This window comes from Bos javanicus, chromosome 5 (assembly GCF_032452875.1).
Source record: "Bos javanicus breed banteng chromosome 5, ARS-OSU_banteng_1.0, whole genome shotgun sequence".
Classification (NCBI taxonomy): Eukaryota; Metazoa; Chordata; class Mammalia; order Artiodactyla; family Bovidae; genus Bos; species Bos javanicus.
In genome coordinates, this window is record NC_083872.1 from 28,271,432 (window position 1) to 28,289,713 (window position 18,282).

Genomic DNA, 18,282 nt, shown 5'->3' on the forward strand with positions numbered 1-18,282 from the left:
ATCTTAGCTCCCTGACCAGGGATTGAATCCCTGCCACATGCATTGGAAAGCGAAGTCTTAACCCCTCGACCACCAGGGAAATCCCATATATTTCCATTAAAAGTTTCATTATGTCCATGTTGTCCACCACCTGAACAGGTTTCATAGTCACCCAGTCCAGAAGATTAAAGCTTGAAGGTAACATTCTGTTCCTGGCTAAAGAGTTGGAAAATCACTGGCAACATTTCAAAAGCTATGAGCATACCCAGTGCCAAGATCTTGGTTTCTATACCATTCTTCTCCAAGGAAGCTAAGTTGCCTTGGAGAAATGATAAGTTCCAGGGCTGGGACAGATAAATCACAAGATGATTCAGGACTACCTGGCTCCAGAAATTTAAAGAATGGAAGGACTATATCGAAAGGACACAGAAGCCAACTTGAAGGGGTTCCCACCGGCCAAAGCTGAGACAATCTGAGCCTCAAAATAAAGAGTAAATAAAATAGGAATCGCTGAGTCTACTCTAACATAAATGAATGAATGAATGGATGAATAAATATGAAGAGGAGGTTTATTTCCCATACAGATGATGCCAACTAATAAATGTAGAAGTAATCCTGGATTTGGCAATCAGTATAGTAAGAAGCCAAGAAACAGCAGCTGTCCTAGTGGGAGGAAATTTGGTAAGGATCAGGATTCTTAAATTGTATCCTGATCCTTTGGAGATCAAGTATCTCTCCACAAGGTACATTTTATTTACAAAGAGAAAAAAAGGTACTTTAGAGTGGAGAAACCTGGCCAGCTATTATCAAAGTTAGCATCATCAATAATGGGACAAGTTGAAATCATTCACTGCCTTACAGGATACGGAGGGAGACACACAACATCCCTTCTGTGGTACTCCTGCCCATAACGCATACTCACAAAGAAACACCAGACAAACCCAACTCATGGATCATTCTACAAGATAACTGGCTTATTATAATCCTCAAAAGTGTCAAGGTCATGAAAATCAAGACTGAGAAACTGTTCCAGATTAAAAGGGATTAAGAAGATGTGATGACCAAATGCAGTTAACGCTGGATGCTTTCCCTACAGAGGATATTACTGAGACAACTGGCAAAATCTGAGACCCCCTCAGATTGGGGTCTGATGATTAGGTGGCAGCAGTGTATCAATACTAATCTCCTGGTTTTGATGGCTCTAATGTGGTTGAGTGAAAGAGAATGTCTTTGTAAGAAATACACATGAAATATTTGAGTGGTAAAGGAACATCAGGTCAGTAACTCACTCTCAAAACGGTTCAGAAAAAAAAGTTCTTTGTACTATCCTTGCCTTGCCACTTTTCCATAAGTTAGAGATGATTCAGAGGAAAATTAAGTTCAAAAAGTTTATTTCAGCTGTGGCCAGAAGCTCTGACTCTTTATCTTACTAAAAGCAAAGGCTGCAACCAGTTCAGTCGGCCAAACCTGTTTGTCTTGACGGTTGGGGACAGACTGCCAGGCGTGGGTTGGGCAAACAGCTCAAGGGATCAGACCAGGGGCTGGGAGGGCTGGGGTGGCAGCTTCAGCCATGCCTTATGTGAGGAACTTCAGCGTGGGACACTTAGGAAGAGCTCAGAAGCTTATGATCTCTGGGACTCAGGTTAAGAGGAGGAGCAAACCAGGATACTTTCCACACCTTGCTAGCACCAAGCCCCCTCCCATCAGACCCTAAAGGATGAGAGAAGGCAGAGCTTGGAGAAAAGAGGAGAGGGAGAAGGAGAGAGAAGAGCAAATGACCTTGAATTTCTGGTACCGTCACATTGTTGATACAATAAATATGTATTTAGTCCATAAAGTCACCAAACTCTGATGTCCTTGGAACTCTATGCCGTTTCCCAGCATCGTGTCCCCAGCAGCAGGGGGCAGGACCCCGCTGATGCGGTAGCCTAGGGACCCAGGAGAGGGCTGTTTTGGGAGCAGGTGTCCCAGTAGTCAGTCATTGCGGGATTGCGAGGTTTGGGGTTTTCCGGCTACTCAGCAAAGTTGCTGCTTCCTTTTTTGCATATTTTAGTAGGTTTATTGTTTTCCCTGAGCTAATTCTGCAAATTTCAAGAATGGAAAAGAAATACACATTTGTCAATACATATCTCAGCAGTGGCCACAGGACTGGAAAAGGTCAGTTTTCTTTCCAATCCCAAAGAAGGGCGATACCAAAGAATATTCAAACTACCATACAATTACACTCATTTCACATGCTAGCAAGGAAGGTTATACTCAAAATCCTTCAAGTTAGGCTTCAGCAGTACATGAATTGAGAGCTTCCAGATATTCGAAAGGCAGAGGTTTAGAAAAAGTAAGAGGAATCAGAGATCAAATTACTAACATTCACTGGATCATAGAGAAAGAAAGGGAATTTCAGAAAAACATCTACTTCTGCTTCGTTGACTACACTAAATCCTTTGACTGTGTCGATTACAACAAACTGTGGAAAATTCTTAAAGAGATGGGAGTACCAGACCATTTTACCTATCTCCTGAGAAACTTGTATGTGAATCAAGAAGCAACAGTTAGAACCAGACACGGAACAACGGATTGGTTCAAAATTGGGAAAAAAGAGTTCATCAAGGCTACATCTTGTCACCTTGCTTATTTAACTTCTATGCAGAGTACATCAAGTGAAATGCCAGACTGGATGAATCACAAGTTGGAATCAAGACTGCCAGGAGAAATATCAACAACCTCAGATATGCAGATGATATCACTCTAATGGCAGAAAGTAAAGAGGAACTAAAAGAGCTTCTTAATGAGGGTGAAAGAGAAGAGGGAAAAGATGCTTAAAACTCAACATTTGAAAAACAAATTGCATCTTGTCCCATCACTTCATGGCAAATAGAAGGGGGAAAAGTGGAATCAGTGACAGGTTTTATTTTCTTGGGCTCCAAAATCACTGAGGACAGGGACTGCATCCATGAAATTAAAAGATGCTTGCTTCTTGGAAGAAAAGCTGTGATAAACCTAGACACCATATGAAAAAGCAAAGACAGCACTTTGCTGACAAAAGTCTGTATAATCAAAGTTATGGTTTTTCTAATAGTCACGTACAGATGTGAGAGTTGGACCATAAAGAAGGCTGAGCACCAAAGAATTGATGCATTCAAATTGTGGTGCTGGAGAAGGCTCTTGAGAGTTCCTTGGACTACAAAGAGATCAGACCAATCAATCCTAAAGGAAACCAATCCTGAATATTCATTGGAAAGACTGAAGCTGAAGCTCCAATACTTTGGCCACCTGATGCAAAGAGCTGACTCATTGGTAAAGCCCCTCATGCTGGGAAAGATTTAAGGCAAAAGTGGGCAGCAGATGATGAGATGGTTCAATAGTATCACCAACTCAATGGACATGAATTTGAGCAAACTCTGGGAGATAGTGGAGGACAGAGGATTCTGGCATGTGACAATCCACGGAATCACAAAGAGTCAGACCAGACACGACTTAGCGATTGAACAACATCTCCTCCGAGTGACTATGAGCTGCTGTAGGTGAAAGCTGTGCAAAGTCAACCTCAAGTGGCATCGCTTTATCCACTCTTTCCCAGTCTCTAATATGGGCTGGGGCACAGCCAGTGCTCCATGAATGCTGTTTTTCTGTGTGTGTGTGTGTATGTGTGTGTGTGTGTGCATGTATGTGCTTCAGTGGACTTCTTTTTTTTCATGTCTGAGTGGCAGAGATAAGTCCCATCACCACAACTTCCCCCTGATTTTCCACGTGCAAAGGCTCTCTGAGCCATCTCAATGCAAATCACATGTTGTACATGGATGTCTGGAGTGGTATGTTTAGCAACTGAGAATGGGTAAGTCATAGTTTGCTGTCCTTGAAAGAAAGTGAAAGTGAAGTCGCTCAGTCGTATCTGACTCTTTGCGACCCCATGGACTGTAGCCCACCAGGCTCCTCCGTCCAAGGGATTCTCCAGGCAATAATACTGGAGTGGGTTGCCATTTCCTTCTCCAGGGGATCTTCCCAAACCAGGGAACCTGGGTCTCCCACATTGCGGGCAGACGCTTTCCCTGAGCTACCAGGGAAGCCCAAACTCCCAGCTTCAGAGAAGCAATGACGCCCAGAGATAAGAAACCAGGCAATGGGGATCTGCATGTGTGTGTTCAGTCACTCAGTCTTGTCTGACTCTTTGAGGCCCCATGGACTGTAGCCCACCAGGCTCCTCCGTCCATGGGATTCTCCAGGCAAGAATACTGGAGTGGGTTGCCATTTTCTGCTCCAGGGGATCTTCTCATCCCAGGGATCGAATCTGGGTCTCTTAGATCTCCTGCACTAGTCAGTGGATTCTTTACCACTAGCGCCACTTGGGAAGCCCAGGGGATCTACATAGTGTAGTGAAAATACTAAATGTTGCAAGAGACACTCATCCCCACCTAAGCCCACCCAATATATGGGCACTGTACATTGTGCTGAATGGTCACAGTTTGCAGAGACAGAAAAAGACAAAACCTCCTGCCTAGTCACAGGTGTAGGAGAGAGTTCAAAGTGAGCATTTCCACATCTCCAATGTTCACCAAAGCCTAGAGAAAGTTCATCTGGGTCTTCATTGGAGACTGCTAAAATCTAGATGAAGAAGAGAGGTTCTCGAGGAATCAAGATAGGTCTCTGGGTGTTGCAAGCTGGATTCAGGAGCTCTGATAGAAATGAGGCAGTCCCCAGCCACAGGGCCAGAGGCTCCACCCCCAGCAGCAGCAACAGCTATGAAAGCAAAGCCTTCCAGGGCTTGGCTGGGTCCTTTTCAGGATATTTTATCTGAAAAGCATCTACATATCACAAAGCCCATGTCAACAACACCTTCAACCCACAGACCTGGGGGTACTCAGTTCAGCCCTAGGGCCCTGGCTTCCCGGCTCCATCACTGGCAGTGGGCATCACATCACGATAAGGTAGCAACCAGATGCATGCCTGCTCCTGCCTGGGTCCAGCATCTGACCCCAGTGTGACCTCCCTCCTCCTGGACTCGGGCTTGACTCATGCTTCCAGAATGGGAACCTGGGGATTCCTGCTGCCCCACGGTAGCTGACTCATAGCTGGCCCAGGGGTAACTCTGGAAGGGGCTCAGGGCAGCTGTCAGCTCTCAAGGAAGAGATACCTATGGTTCCCTAAGTACCTACCATGGGCCAAGCACCAGGCACACTGCCATATTTCATTGGTATAATGACACTGTTGGCTAATTCCTAGAAAGGAAGAAAGTGAGGTTCAGAAAAGATCATGCACAGAGCCAGCCTCCCACTTACCCTTGAGAGATTCCCTGGGGCCAGCCAGCACCCTGGGAACCATCATTTGTTCCTTCATTCCCCCAGCCGGTATTTATTGAGGGCTTCCTGCCCTCTGCTTTAAGCCCTCTCAGTCCCTGAGGGCAGCCTGCAGGGGGCCCACCCGGCTCTCCTAAAGGAGCCAGGCTTGACTGGGAAAGGGGGGTTCCTGGCCCCCAGGTCCAGCAAGGCATCCCCCAGGTGTCCCACTCCCTGCCAGGGTACTGCTTCGGCAGCAGAGAAGGGTTCTCTGGCTGGGACTGGGGCCTCAGCTGGGCTGCGGGCTCCTGCACCCAGGAGGTGCTTCAGTGCGGGAAATGTGCTTGTTCTCCCGGCCTTAGCCTGCGGCAGGTGGGCAGGTAAGGGAGGCAGTCTCTTCTCATTCCTGTGGTTTCAGGTGCCTGGATGATGTCAGGCCTGAGTGATGCGTGGGACTCACTGTGTCTGGGGCCTGACTGGGGGTGGAGTCATTTCTTTCGAAGCTTATAAATCACTAACTAATTCCCCTTTCAGCTCAGCCCCACCCCTGGCCTAGGAGGAGTTGCTCCGCAGGTCCACAAAGACAGCTTGCCCCGCCCCCACCCTCCGTGTCGCGTGCACCGCAGACCCAGTCCCCCTCGCTTGGGGCTCCTCTCCCCACCTCTGCAGTGGTAACACATATACACACCAACCTACCTCGCGGGCAGCCAGCCTGTCTTGGACACACAGGTGCATGCTGTAAGCGGTCCCACACGCATGCTCACAGCCCCTCACTCGCACTCACACTCTGCCTTCATGCTACTCCCATGCTCAGTGGTGTCCCCAAGCACAGATGAACTCTTACCTGCCAGAGCCCTCAAGCTCTCCTCCAGGAACCCACAAAGCCATGTGTCTTTCCACTGTTCCATGTGCTCTGGAGTGTGCACATGCACAAGCCCCAGTATCCAAGGCGCTTACATACAAGCAACAGTCTGCAGGAGCCTGCATTCCATTCACAAATACACACACACACACACACACACACACACACTACTGCATGCACTCGACATAACCACAGACACACTCCAACCACACACCCACACCAGGCACACACACCCAAATCTACACACACCTTCACACACTCAGGGACACCCCCACACAAACAAGTGTGACTTTCACGATGTCTGGGGTGACAGCGTGAGCCAGCAGGGAGCTGAAGCCTACACAAAGCCGCAATCCCCAGCCTCACCTCCAGGGGCCGCTGCTCAGCCCAAAGCCCTGGGGACAGAAGTGGCCTTAGGCACGGTCCTCTCGTCGTCAGGAGGAGAGGGACTGCAGACAAGACTGCCCCGAACTTCTGAGCTTCCCGCAGTGTGTGGCGTAACCTCTCACCCAGGTGAGCAAGGACTCCAAGACGGAAGTCTGAACGGGGACAAGTGAGTGGAAGAGAACCACAGGGAGCAAGGGGCAGAGGCAAAAATGAAGACGTGGGGGTCCTGGGGGGAACCAGGAGACAGGGAAGGACTGGGGGAAGAAAAAGAGAGAAATGGAGGGAGATGAAAGGATGTGCCAGAGATGCGAGGGACACTAGAGGAAGGAGGTAAGGGAGGCGTGTGAGAGATGAGAAGGAAAGAGGCTACTTGCAGATGGCGACAGGGCTCAGTACACCTTTTCCAGGACCAGAAAGAGGGGTGGCTCTTTCTGTCTCCTAGGCTGGCTGGACCACCCTCCATCCTACCCCACCAACAGCAATCCACCTTGGTGCCTTGGCCAGCCCTAACCTGCCACCCACCAAACACATGAAGACCCCTCCCACAAGACCCAGATGGCAGGTGCCTCAGGAGGGGGCCCTAGGGTGTGAGCATCTCTCACCTCAGCTCACCCAACTGCTCCCCTGGGGTCTGGAGAAAGCTGGGACCCCTGAGACAGAGCTGGAATTTCTTGTTGCCGGAATCCTTCCTGCCAACCACAGGCCTATTGCCTCCTGCTCAGGGCTCTGTGAAGTAAGAAGTCGAGCTGTAAAAACGCCAAGATTTGGAGACTTTTGGAGCTGGGAAAGTTCCAGGTTCTCACCCCTTTATGTCTAAGCGGTCACCCCATCTTGCCTTTCCATCCAACCCTGGTCCCACTCTTGGTCGCATTCTCACAGGATAGGAAGTGAGCCTAGTAAGCTGGAATGTTCTGAGACACCAGCTCAGATTACAGAGGAGCAAAGGAGGCCATGGACCCATATCTTGTCCACCAGCTCCTCACCCTGGACACACTCCCAGAACCCTAGTCCCTGCAGCCCCTCCCAAGCACTCCAAGAGCTTCATATCATGCCCAGAGCCCACCGAGGCTTCTGCCAGATTCTTTGTCTTTTTTATTTATATGGATCTTTTTTTTAAAGTCTTTATTGAATTTGTTGCAATATTGCTTCTATTTTTTTATGTTTGAGTTTTTTGGTTCTAGGCATGCAGAGGAATCTTAGCTCCCTGACCAGGACTCAAACCCACATCCCCTGCATTGGAAGGTGAAGTCTTAACCACTGGACCTTCAGGGAAGTTCCTTTGCCACAGATTCTGGCTCTCTGAACTTCCATGCCCCAGAATTCGGGACCAGAGAGAGGAACAGCGACTTGTTTATTAGTTGGATACTCCACATGACAAAGGGAAGGTGTGGTGCTCTCCATTTCTCAGATGGGAATACTGAGGTTCAGAGAAGCGGCCTGTCTTGTCTGAGGGCTTGTGAAGCCAACCAGCATTTGAGGCCTAAAGGGAGGAGGAGGCTGAGCCAAGGCCACGGTCAGGCCCCTGGCCTGCTCTCGCTCCAGCTTCAGCCCTATGCTCAGCCTTCCCCCTCCAGCAGAGCACTGCCTCAACCCCTGCCCGTTTCCCACCCTTCCCACATGTGCGGGCGCACCTCAACACCCTGCTCCAGACACCCTGCACCCCGCAACCCACTCCACAACCAACCCACCCTATGCCCCGTCCCCAGGAGCACACCATCCCCCATCACTCCCTCCTCCATGAAACCTGAAGTCAGACTCCCCCATTTCCCCGTTCCCATAGTGCTGCAGCTCCTGCATCTGACTATGTCTCTCCCTTTCATAGCTGGCCCTCCCCTTGGGAGAGTGTTCACTCCTCAGCATGGCATTCAAGACCCCTGCAGACTTTTCTGGCCTCATTTCCATCCATTCCCCACAACACCCCACACCACAAGCAGCAGTAGACCCATTGCAGTGTCTGGGGCCCCGAGGACCATCTCTGGGAGAGCTGGCTCGCCATGCCAGCGAGGAGGGTGGATGTACATCTTGTTGACATGCAGCTCCCTGCTCACCTTAATCCCCTCAGACTCTACAAGGGCAATGGGTGGCCAGGAGGGTCTGAGACACCAGCACTCCACTCCTCCTACCTGCAGGTCCCTGGGGCCTCTGCAGAGCCCCCCAGAGGCCCCCAAGTGCAACCCCTCCTCAGCAGCTTTCCCAGCACCTTCACTTCCTGGAGCAGCTACAGCAGGGAGACCATGCATGCGGGCCCAGCCCTTGGGAAGCTTCCAGGCTGGAAATCGAGGAATGACCCTGTCACCTGGGGGCCAGACAGACCCGGGGACAAAGCTAGGCCAGGATGCAGGTGGATACCAGCTGGTGGATGGTGACAGCCACAACAGTCACGATGGCTACTCCTCATTAAGCACTTACTAAGTGCAAGACTCCAAGCTGAGCAATTTATAGATGTTTTCTCATTTAATCCTCCCCTTTACGTCTATGGAGTAGATATCCTTCTTAGTTTGCAGACAGAAAGAGGAAGCTCAGAGAGATCTAGCAATCTGTACAGCATCACACAGCTAACCAGTGGAAGACCTGAAATGTAAATCCAGATCCACTGATTCCTAAGGCCATGCCCTTCCCACCCCACTTTACAGCCACCCCAGACTCCAGGTGGGGACTTGTCACTTTCCTTCTAAAAAGACCTCAAGGGCTCCCCACCACCAGGAGCATAATCTGTCCCAGCTGAGGGGCCCCACTATCTGGCTGCTGCCTGCCTTTCACCACCCACACCCACTACACTCCGGATTGCAAGCTTGGTGTTTTCTAAGTCAAGCTCTCTGAGCTTCACTGTTCACTCAGGCTCAAACACCTGCCCCATTTTACAGACAAGAAAACAGAGCACTAAGAATGTTAAGTAACTAGCCCAAGGTTACACAGTTGGGAAGCAATTGAGCCTGATTGGAACCCAGGTCATTAGAGCATCAAGTACTCAAGCATTAATTTGTGTTACAGACAATTAAGGAGTAAGAATTAGCAGAACATGCTGCTGATGGTGCAGAAGAAGGTTGGGGAGAGTACTCAGGTCGGTTCCAGAATGAAGGAGGGCAGTCTAGGCCTTCAGGAATGGCAGGGTCTTGATGGGTGAATTTGAAAGGGAAGTCTAAGAGAAGCACAGACAAGAGAAAAAGAGAGAAAGGGCTGGTGAAAATTAGGGAGGCAAAGTACGTGGTGGAAAGGGCTGTGTCATGGGAAAGCCCAAACATGTGCTCCAAATTCCTGTATGACCTTGAGCAAAGCCCTTCCCTCTCTGGGGGACCCCTTGTCAATAAATGAAGGGTAGATGAGCCCTGATGGTCCCTAAGGTCTAATCTGGCCCTGACATCTAGGATTCTGACTCTGTGTGTTGCCACTGAGCCTTAAACACAGGATATGATCCCAAACCTATTGTAAAGGGATACAGACTTGAACTCCAAGAGCAGACAGGGGCCAGCAGCCAACAGTACCCAACAGGGTACACCAAGCGTTGGCCCCAGTTACACGCCAGGGATGGCACATGCATCCCTCTTCTCCACACATGCGTGCTGTACATGTGGACTCACTACAGCAGGGTTGATATTGTGGAAGTTGGAATGAATGGATGAGAGGTGAATTCACTCAGGGGTGAATGAGTCAAAGTGGAACTGAGGTCTTACAGGGAAGTTTCAGGACATGCACAGCACTAGCTTAAAGCCCTGACTCTAGCTCTTCCTCAGGAAAGAGGAAGGGAGTAGGGGTCCCTGAAGAAGGGGCAGAGAAAACATCTTGTGGGTGAGGGTGAGGGTGGCAGGCCCAGAATAAGTGGTCTGTCCAACTGGAGGACATTCAGGGAACAAGGATGGTCCCCAGTCAAGACTTGCACCCAAATCTAGAGTACATTCCAGACCATAGCAAAGGGGATATTCTTCCTTGGGTGCCTGTGGTACAAGCACAGAGACGCACTAGAGGGCTCAGAGTCAGGTGGGGCAGAAAATACATCACTAGAGGCTGAGTATACACACATGCCCATGCAGATGCACACACACAACTCCTGCACAGAGACCCCAAAATCAAGTCATCCATCCCCCTCCCCCCACCTGCAGACTGAGCCCTTCAAACTGCTCTCCCTACCTAGACAACACGCCCTTCACGTGCCGATGACACACAGCCCCGGAAGTCAGGAGGTCTCGGTGTCTCACCCTTATCCCTCTTGCTGCAGTTTTGATGTGCCTGCTTCCTTTCTGACTCAAGAGGTGTCAAACAGAAACAGGCCCACCCACCTCTGTGTGCTAACTTCCATCCTCTGGAACATGAGCTCACCTCTTATCTTTCCTGCCTCTTTCACCTCCATTTCTTGCCCTCAAGAAGGCTGTCTTATTCACCACTGAACACTACATGAGGCAATGAGAGAGCCCTTGGGAGCCCACCTGGTCCTCCAGTGGCCCACCTCACTGGACCCTCAAGATATATCAAAGAGCTTGAGACTGACAGCGTGCAGAGTAAGTGCCCAGTGAAGACTGTTTACTGTGTTTAATGCGTGTCCCTAATTATCCCATCATCCCATCACTTGAGTAGGAAGTCCTTCTGGAAGTCTAGCCTCAAGTCCTCATGCTATGGTATGAGCCAGTGTTCCACGTTTGGTGGAGTCTGGGGACCAAACTGGATGAGGCTGCACAGGTTGGTAAGAGGAGCCGCCTTCCTGGAAGGGGATGAGGCCAGGAAGGAGATTACAGAGGCGCCAGGTGCAGGGCTCCACAATTGCACCTGCTGCAGCTCCTACAGGGAGATCAGGGGGCCTGCCAACTTACCCCACCCCATGATCTCATAGCTGCCTTTGCCAGGCGCTGGCTCAGGGAGCAGGTGCTGACAGCATGGATTGGGCACAGAGCCCAAGGACAAAAAGGCGGGAAGGCTGCGAGGGCCAACAACAGAGTCGTCCCCACAGGGCTCAGACATGAGGTCCCTCCAGCCTCTGTTTACTGCCTTTGGCTGCTGACACCCCATCTTGGCTCCTCTTCCCAGGTTCCCCCATTGCCCACCTGTCCCCCAGATGACAACAGATTAGGGGAGGAGAGACTCCTTCTTCCTCCCGGAGCATCAGTCTCTCCATTTGCACCTCTTTTGGCTTCTCTCTGTTCCAAATCGTTGAATGGCCCTGAATGGGATGCTGTTGTTTCCAAGCAGGCAGAATTTGCTGGGCAGGAGACAGATGTTCAAATTTTGTCATTCCTGAGGCTACTACAGGCATGAATCTAAATGCCAGTTAAAAGTGACTATGAATCCCTAAATAGATGCTTCTGTCCTAGTTTCAGGGCATCCCCAGAGGTGTCAACCTCAGACCCAAGGTTCTCCTGTGTCTTACCTCCCCTCCATCCACCATGAAATCCACCTCTGGAGTCAAGAGACCCCCTCCACCCAGCCCTGGTCCAGTAGGCTGCAGTTCCTGGACTCAGGACGGGGACACCTGGTGGTGAAACCCCAGGCCTCAGAGTGAGGAGTCACCTGAGTCCTGGGACTGCAGTCAAAGCTCTACTGGGCTATCAGAGGCTCCCTTCACCTCTTGATTCAAAGGTGAGGCCCCCAGCCTGGAGACAGCTGTCCCTCCGGGTGCTTTTTCTTCTCCCCGTTCTGCTCTCACCTCAGCCAGCCTCCCTCTGCACATTCCCTCTCCCCTCAACCAGGGAACCCTAGCCAGGCCTGCCCCTTCCAGCTGCTCAGTCCTGCCCACAGGGCACCACCCCGGATCTGGCCCCCTCCTTCCTCAACCAGCGCCCAGCACTAGTGCCTGAGGTATGTCTGCTGTTCCCACTATGGAAGGCAGCCTGGGATGTGCCGGTCACCCTCCAGGGAATGCCTCAAAAACCATAGCAGCCCCTCTTCCCCAAATCTTGGGTCTGTCCCACCTCCTCCCCCACCTACACAATCTATCCTCCCCTCCCAGCTTCTAGCCCTCCAGTCCTTCTCTGTTCCGGAAGTGGGTGGACTAAGGGCCCCTCCCATTCAGCAGCTCTGTGCATCTGACATTTCTCTCCAGGGCCTCGAGCCCAGGCCCAAAGCAAGTCCAAGATGCAGACAGACTGACAACAGATCTGCCGTCCTCCATATTGGCGCCCTGGTTCCTGAGAAGGAGATAGGAGGCCTTATTAGCATCCTATCTCCACTTCTCAGAACCTTCCTCGGCCTCTACAGAGGCTCCACACTCTTCCCTCATCTCTTTCCCCAGACATCCCAAGAGAAGACCCCTGGACGGCCCACCGGCCAAGACTCAGCCAGGCTTCCTGGAGAGGAGGACCTGGCTCAAGGGTAGCAGGTTACTGAGCCAGAGCTCTGGGGCACAGCTCCTGGGGATTGGCTAGTTCCAGAATAATGATGCCTCTGGGATGCTAGGTGCCCGATGCTCTCCCTTCCTGTCCCCACCCCAAAGATAACTTTGCCCCTCCTCAGTCAGTCCACACCCCACTGCTCCGGGAAGGTTTCCCTGGACAACCCCACCCAGCTCTTACTGCCACTTATTCCGTCACCCCATGCACTTAGATCCAAAGTTTTCCCTGTATTCAGTTGCCCTTCTTCATGTGTTGCTTTGCAAATGTTCTCATAAAGCTATATTTCTTATCGTTGTCACTAGTTGTGAGTTCCCTTGTTAATTAAGCCCACTTTGCTAGAGGATTAGTCCCTGACCTTAAGAGTGCCAACAAAGACTCTAAAATCTAAGTCATGTCTCTTTCCCTGCAATTTTTCCCTCTTGACAATCAAGCAATGTCACAGAGAAACTTCCAACAATGGGCAACTTCTCCCCACGGCCAAGTTCTTGCCTTGATTGCCAGGAGGCCCCTGATAAGGTTCTTTCCAAGCAGGACTCTCTAGGCAGTATCTGGAAGAGGTCAGCTCCTCCTCAAGGGAATCTTCTCGCTCTGGAGCATTGCAAACCCTTCCAAGATCATTTCCCTTCTCCCTGACCTCCGGAACCAGTCTGAGAGCTAAAGCAGCGTCCACACTGGGGTCCTTCAGACACTGCAGTAAGATGAGGCAAGAGAGTGATGTGGGACTGAATCTACACTAATTGTGTGTACTAGTGCCCCCGGACCTTGATTCTTCTGCCTATAAAATGGGCACATTTGTAAGATGGTGTTGATACACCATACAGGCTGAAGCAGGAGTCCATCTTTTTGTAAAGGAAGATGCTGCAAGTCACTTCAAGGTCACACAGCTAGTCCTGGGGGTGCATTCATTAAGCCGGAAATCCTTTGGTGAGTCTCTACTGAGGCTCGGCAAAGGACTAAGTTTACCTGCTTTTCTAGATAACCTTACGGTAGGAGGAGACAGACCTGTGAATGGGAAACATCAATAGGATAAAAAGTGAAGTCACTCAGTCGTGTCTAACTCTTTGAGACCCCATGGACTGCAGGCTGCCAGGCTCCTCCATCCATGGGATTTTCCAGGCAAGAGTACTCGAGTGGGGTGCCATTTCCTTCTCCAGGGGATCTTCCCAACTCAGGGATTGAACCCCGCTCTCCCGCATTGCAGACGGACGCTTTACCCTCTAAGCCACCAGGGAAGCTGATAGGCTAGAGCAGGTTCAAAGCTATGAGAGAACATGAACACATTTCTGAGAGCAAACAGAAAAGGACCAACAGCCCCTCCCCAGCATCTCCTTCTCAGTCGAGAAAGCTCTTTTTTTAAGACTTTTTTTTTTAATGTGGACCATTTAAGTCTTTATCAAATTTGTTACAATACTGCTTCTGTTTTTACATTTTGGCTTTTTAGCCACAAGGCGTGTGGGAGCTTAGCTTCCCAACCAGGGATCAAACTCACACCCCCTGCACTAGAAGGCAAAGTCTTAACTACTGGAAAATCCCCAGAGGGCTCTTCTACCTTCATTTCAATCATAAAGACAGCTTGGTCAGGTCAGTGAGTGAGGCTTCACTAGTGGGACTCCAGAGGGTAGCTTGCCCTGGGCTGCCCCCAGGCCCCTTCACTGCTCCCCGCAGGGGCACCCCCAGACCAGACACAGACAGGCTTGCTCAGAGAGGCTGTCTTCATTTACAGAGGTGAGGAAGGACTGGAAGCCTGACTCGGGCCCATGGAAGCTAAAGTAGGTCTGGCTACCAAAGGTCAAGGGCGACTCGTGGGGAGGGGCAGTGGGAGCAATGCCAGGCCCAGGTTGCAGCCGCCCACCTTTCTCGCCTAGGAATGCTATCGGCCAGCTTAAATTCCAAACCACACCAGGCACCCTCTGAGGGCTTCGGGGGAGGGTGGGATTTACATTTCTCCCCACCCCCACTGACACCCCAGCGGGAAATGTGTTGAGTTCGTCAACATCTCTCTGGGCCCCGGGGCCCAGTGCTCCTGTGGCTCCTAAATGATGGGGCAGAAGCCAGGTCATTAGGCAGGGGAGACTGTCATTAGTGCCGTGGTGATGCCACCGCCACACAGACAATGGCAAACAGTCATTAGCGGCTGTGTCACGGGTGAGGCAATGCTGGCCAGGCTAGGCAAACCGCCCCTCCCCCAGTCCAGCTCCCGCACACTCACCTGTACACTCACACCAAGGAGAAAGCAGGCGCCCACTCCCCCAAGCTCATGTTCACACAACAGAAGTGTGAGTAGATACTCCCACAGACTCACACACTTGCCCACTCACATGTCCACACACACACACACAAGGAGCTGGACCCCTGGATCCTTCCACAACCAGGTTCCCAGACACACAGGTATCGCCCCTTGGGTCCCAGAGGAGACTTCAGACACCCCCTCCCATCCCACCCACTCTGCTTCAAAGGAGCAGCACCCACGACAAGCCTTGCCTTACTTGCACCCCAAGAAATGGTTATCTGCACCCCCAAGAAATGGTCTACCACAGGCCTGTTTCTAAGCATTCCTGACCCCCAGCAGGAGAGAGACAGGAAAGGGAGGCTGGGATCATAGGAGAGGAATGCCTGAAATCTAGCCTCCTTCCCAGTTTTGAATCTTTCCTTCCTTCCTCCTCACCACCTGGCTTTCATTTGTCAAGCTGTGGGACCCAGCTTTCAGTCTGGAAAATGTGGGTGTGGGTGGGGAGGTGGAAAAAGTGGCAGTTACATCAGTCATGTAAGGTAGAAGGAGCAGGGGGCCAGCTGCGTCCTGGGTTCAGATCCTAGCTCTGCTACCAGTTGGACATATTCATTTCCTGCTTCTGCTGTAACCATGAACTTAGTGACTTAAAACAACACAATTTTGTTATCTTATAGTTTGGAGATCAGAAGTCCAAAATGTGTTTCAATGGTCTAAAGCCCAGGTGCCAGCAGGGCTGCCTTCCTTCTGAAAGTCCTAGAGGAAGATCATTTCCCCACCTTTTCCAGCTGCTGGAGACCACCCATCTTCCTTGGTCCCCTTCCCTCTTCAAGCACCAGGAGTCTCTCACAGTATCACCCTTCAGCACCCTCTTCCTCATGAAAAGGACCCTGGTGATGATACTGGGCCCACCCTGATCATTCAGGATAATCTATCCATCTCCAGAGCCTTCACTTTTTCATGTCAGCAAAGTCTATGACCATTCAAGGTAACATATTCACAGGCTCTGGGGGTCCATTATTCTATCTACCACACCTGGTGACCATGGACAAGTCCTTTTAACCTCCCAGAGTCCAGCATCTTCAACTGTAATCTAACAATAACTCCTACCACATGGATGGATGGTCCTGGGGACTTAGAAAGTCACATGAACAGGAAGCACGGTGCCTCACGCGGTGAGTGGGAGGGTCCTTGGCCAGCAGCACTGTCATCTCCCTTTTTGGCTTCCTGAGGACAGAGGAGGACAAGAAAGCTGGGTGAGGGACCTCAGAGGCTGGTGAGGGGGCTTTGGAGGCTCCAGCAGGTCAGAAAGGAGGTATGGGTGTCTGTGAGGGTCCCCAGATCCGGGCAGTCACCCGGCGTGGCTGTGGACACACATACATGCAGTGACCAGGGACAGGGCAGCAGGGCGGGGCTGGGCTGCCACTCCTGCTTGCTCCTGCCTTTCTCTCCCGCATCGGTTGCCATCTGTTTGCAGGGCCCTGGGGCCAGCGGGCAGGCAGGAGCCCCAGACCAGGCTGCCATTACCTGCTAAGTGCAGAGTGCAGAACGATGACCCAGGAAGATAAACTCCACATAGAGGAATTGCCCGCTGGAAAACACTCATTAGTCTCCGATCTCACCCAGCACTGTTTGTCCACTCAGTAGGCAACAGGGCACCTCAGAGAGGAGCTGAGGTTGTCAGATCCCCACTGGTCAGTCTGGCTGCATCCAGCAGCCCAGGCCCAGGGTTTGGGTGGGGTGTGTCCAGCCTTGCATCCTGTTCCTCTGCCCACCTCCCCTTCCCCACCCCTCCCTGGCCTATCCCCACCCCAGCTCCTCCCAGCTTCCCCCAGAACCTCAGAACTTATAGGAAGCCTGGGCTGGGGGCTGCATTTGGAGGCAGAAGACCAGTTTCAGTCCCACACCTCTGCACAAGGAGGGCACAGGGATGTTCAGCTGACAAGAGTGTTGGGGATATGAAACCAGGTCACCTGTTTGAGTGCTTTTTGTAAGCCTGGGTACTAATTTGAGTTCGGGGACACACGGAGGGACTTCCTCCTCCCTTTCTCCCTGGGATGCAGTGGGCAGGGCTGACCTCAGATCAGCCTTTCATAGACAGCTGCCTTGGAGACCCCACATCTCACTGCATCCAGAGATCCCCAACAGGTGCTGGGGGGAAGAGATGGAAGGATGGAGAGGGAGGAAGAGCTCTTCTAGTTCCTAGAGGGAATGCTGCCCGATTCATGAATCACCAATAAAGCCAATTGGATCTTCAATTTGGTGGGGGGTGGGGTGCTTCCTCTGCAGCCCAGTGGTTAAAATTCTATGCTTCCACTACAGAGGGCACAGTTTCAATCCCTTGTTGGGGAACTAAGATCCTGCATGCTGCACGGCATGTTTAAAAATAAAATAAATTAAAAAAAAAAAAAGGATGGAGAGGGAGGACACAGCTGCCTACACATGACAGGTTCTGATAAATAGGTGCCAAGGGCACACTATTCAACCACTGAGCTCCTACTGTATGCCAGGCATCGTGCTTGGTGCTATGGATACAAAGATAAATGAACCATAAACCACCATCACTCAAGCATCAGTCCTCAAGATTCATCCTGAGAGTCTCCCTTGTGCCCCATATGGGCTCTGAGGACCGCTGGATGAGTGGGATATCCCTGCCTTACCCCTGCACAGTGGGATATCTATCCCTGGACTGCGGGTTGATGGCTACCCACCTGGCCACAGCCTCCCAGTGCCAGCCGGCCTGTGTCAGCTGGCACAGTGCCCCAGCACCACCCGGGGCTGCTGCCATTCTGGCAGGCTCACAGAGGCCAGGCACTGGTCGCTCCACAGGGAGCAGAACATGGTTTCGGTCTATTATCACGGCAGATAAAACAGTCGCTGAAGCTCAGGGCACAGTTTGAGCTGACAAATGAGCATCTCGAGATGCCCTACCCCTCCCCATCCTGCCTTTGTCAGCCACCCTGGCCTTCCAGTCCCTCTTTGTTCCTCTCTGAAAGCAGCCCCAGGGAGGTGGACGCCTCCTAAATAGCTGTGTGCAGTGCCAGCGATGGAAGGGTGAGGAGGCTGGAACCAAATGGACAGCTGGCCTGGAGGCAGAGGCCAGATGGAAAGAGAGTCCAGAGATCAGAAAGCCTCACTGATCCTTGTACACATCCCCCTGCTCTGCGCCCAGGAGAGGTGGAGAAAGCCTTTTCTCAATGAAGGCCCAGTTGGCCAGGGTAGGTAAGATTAGACAGTGTC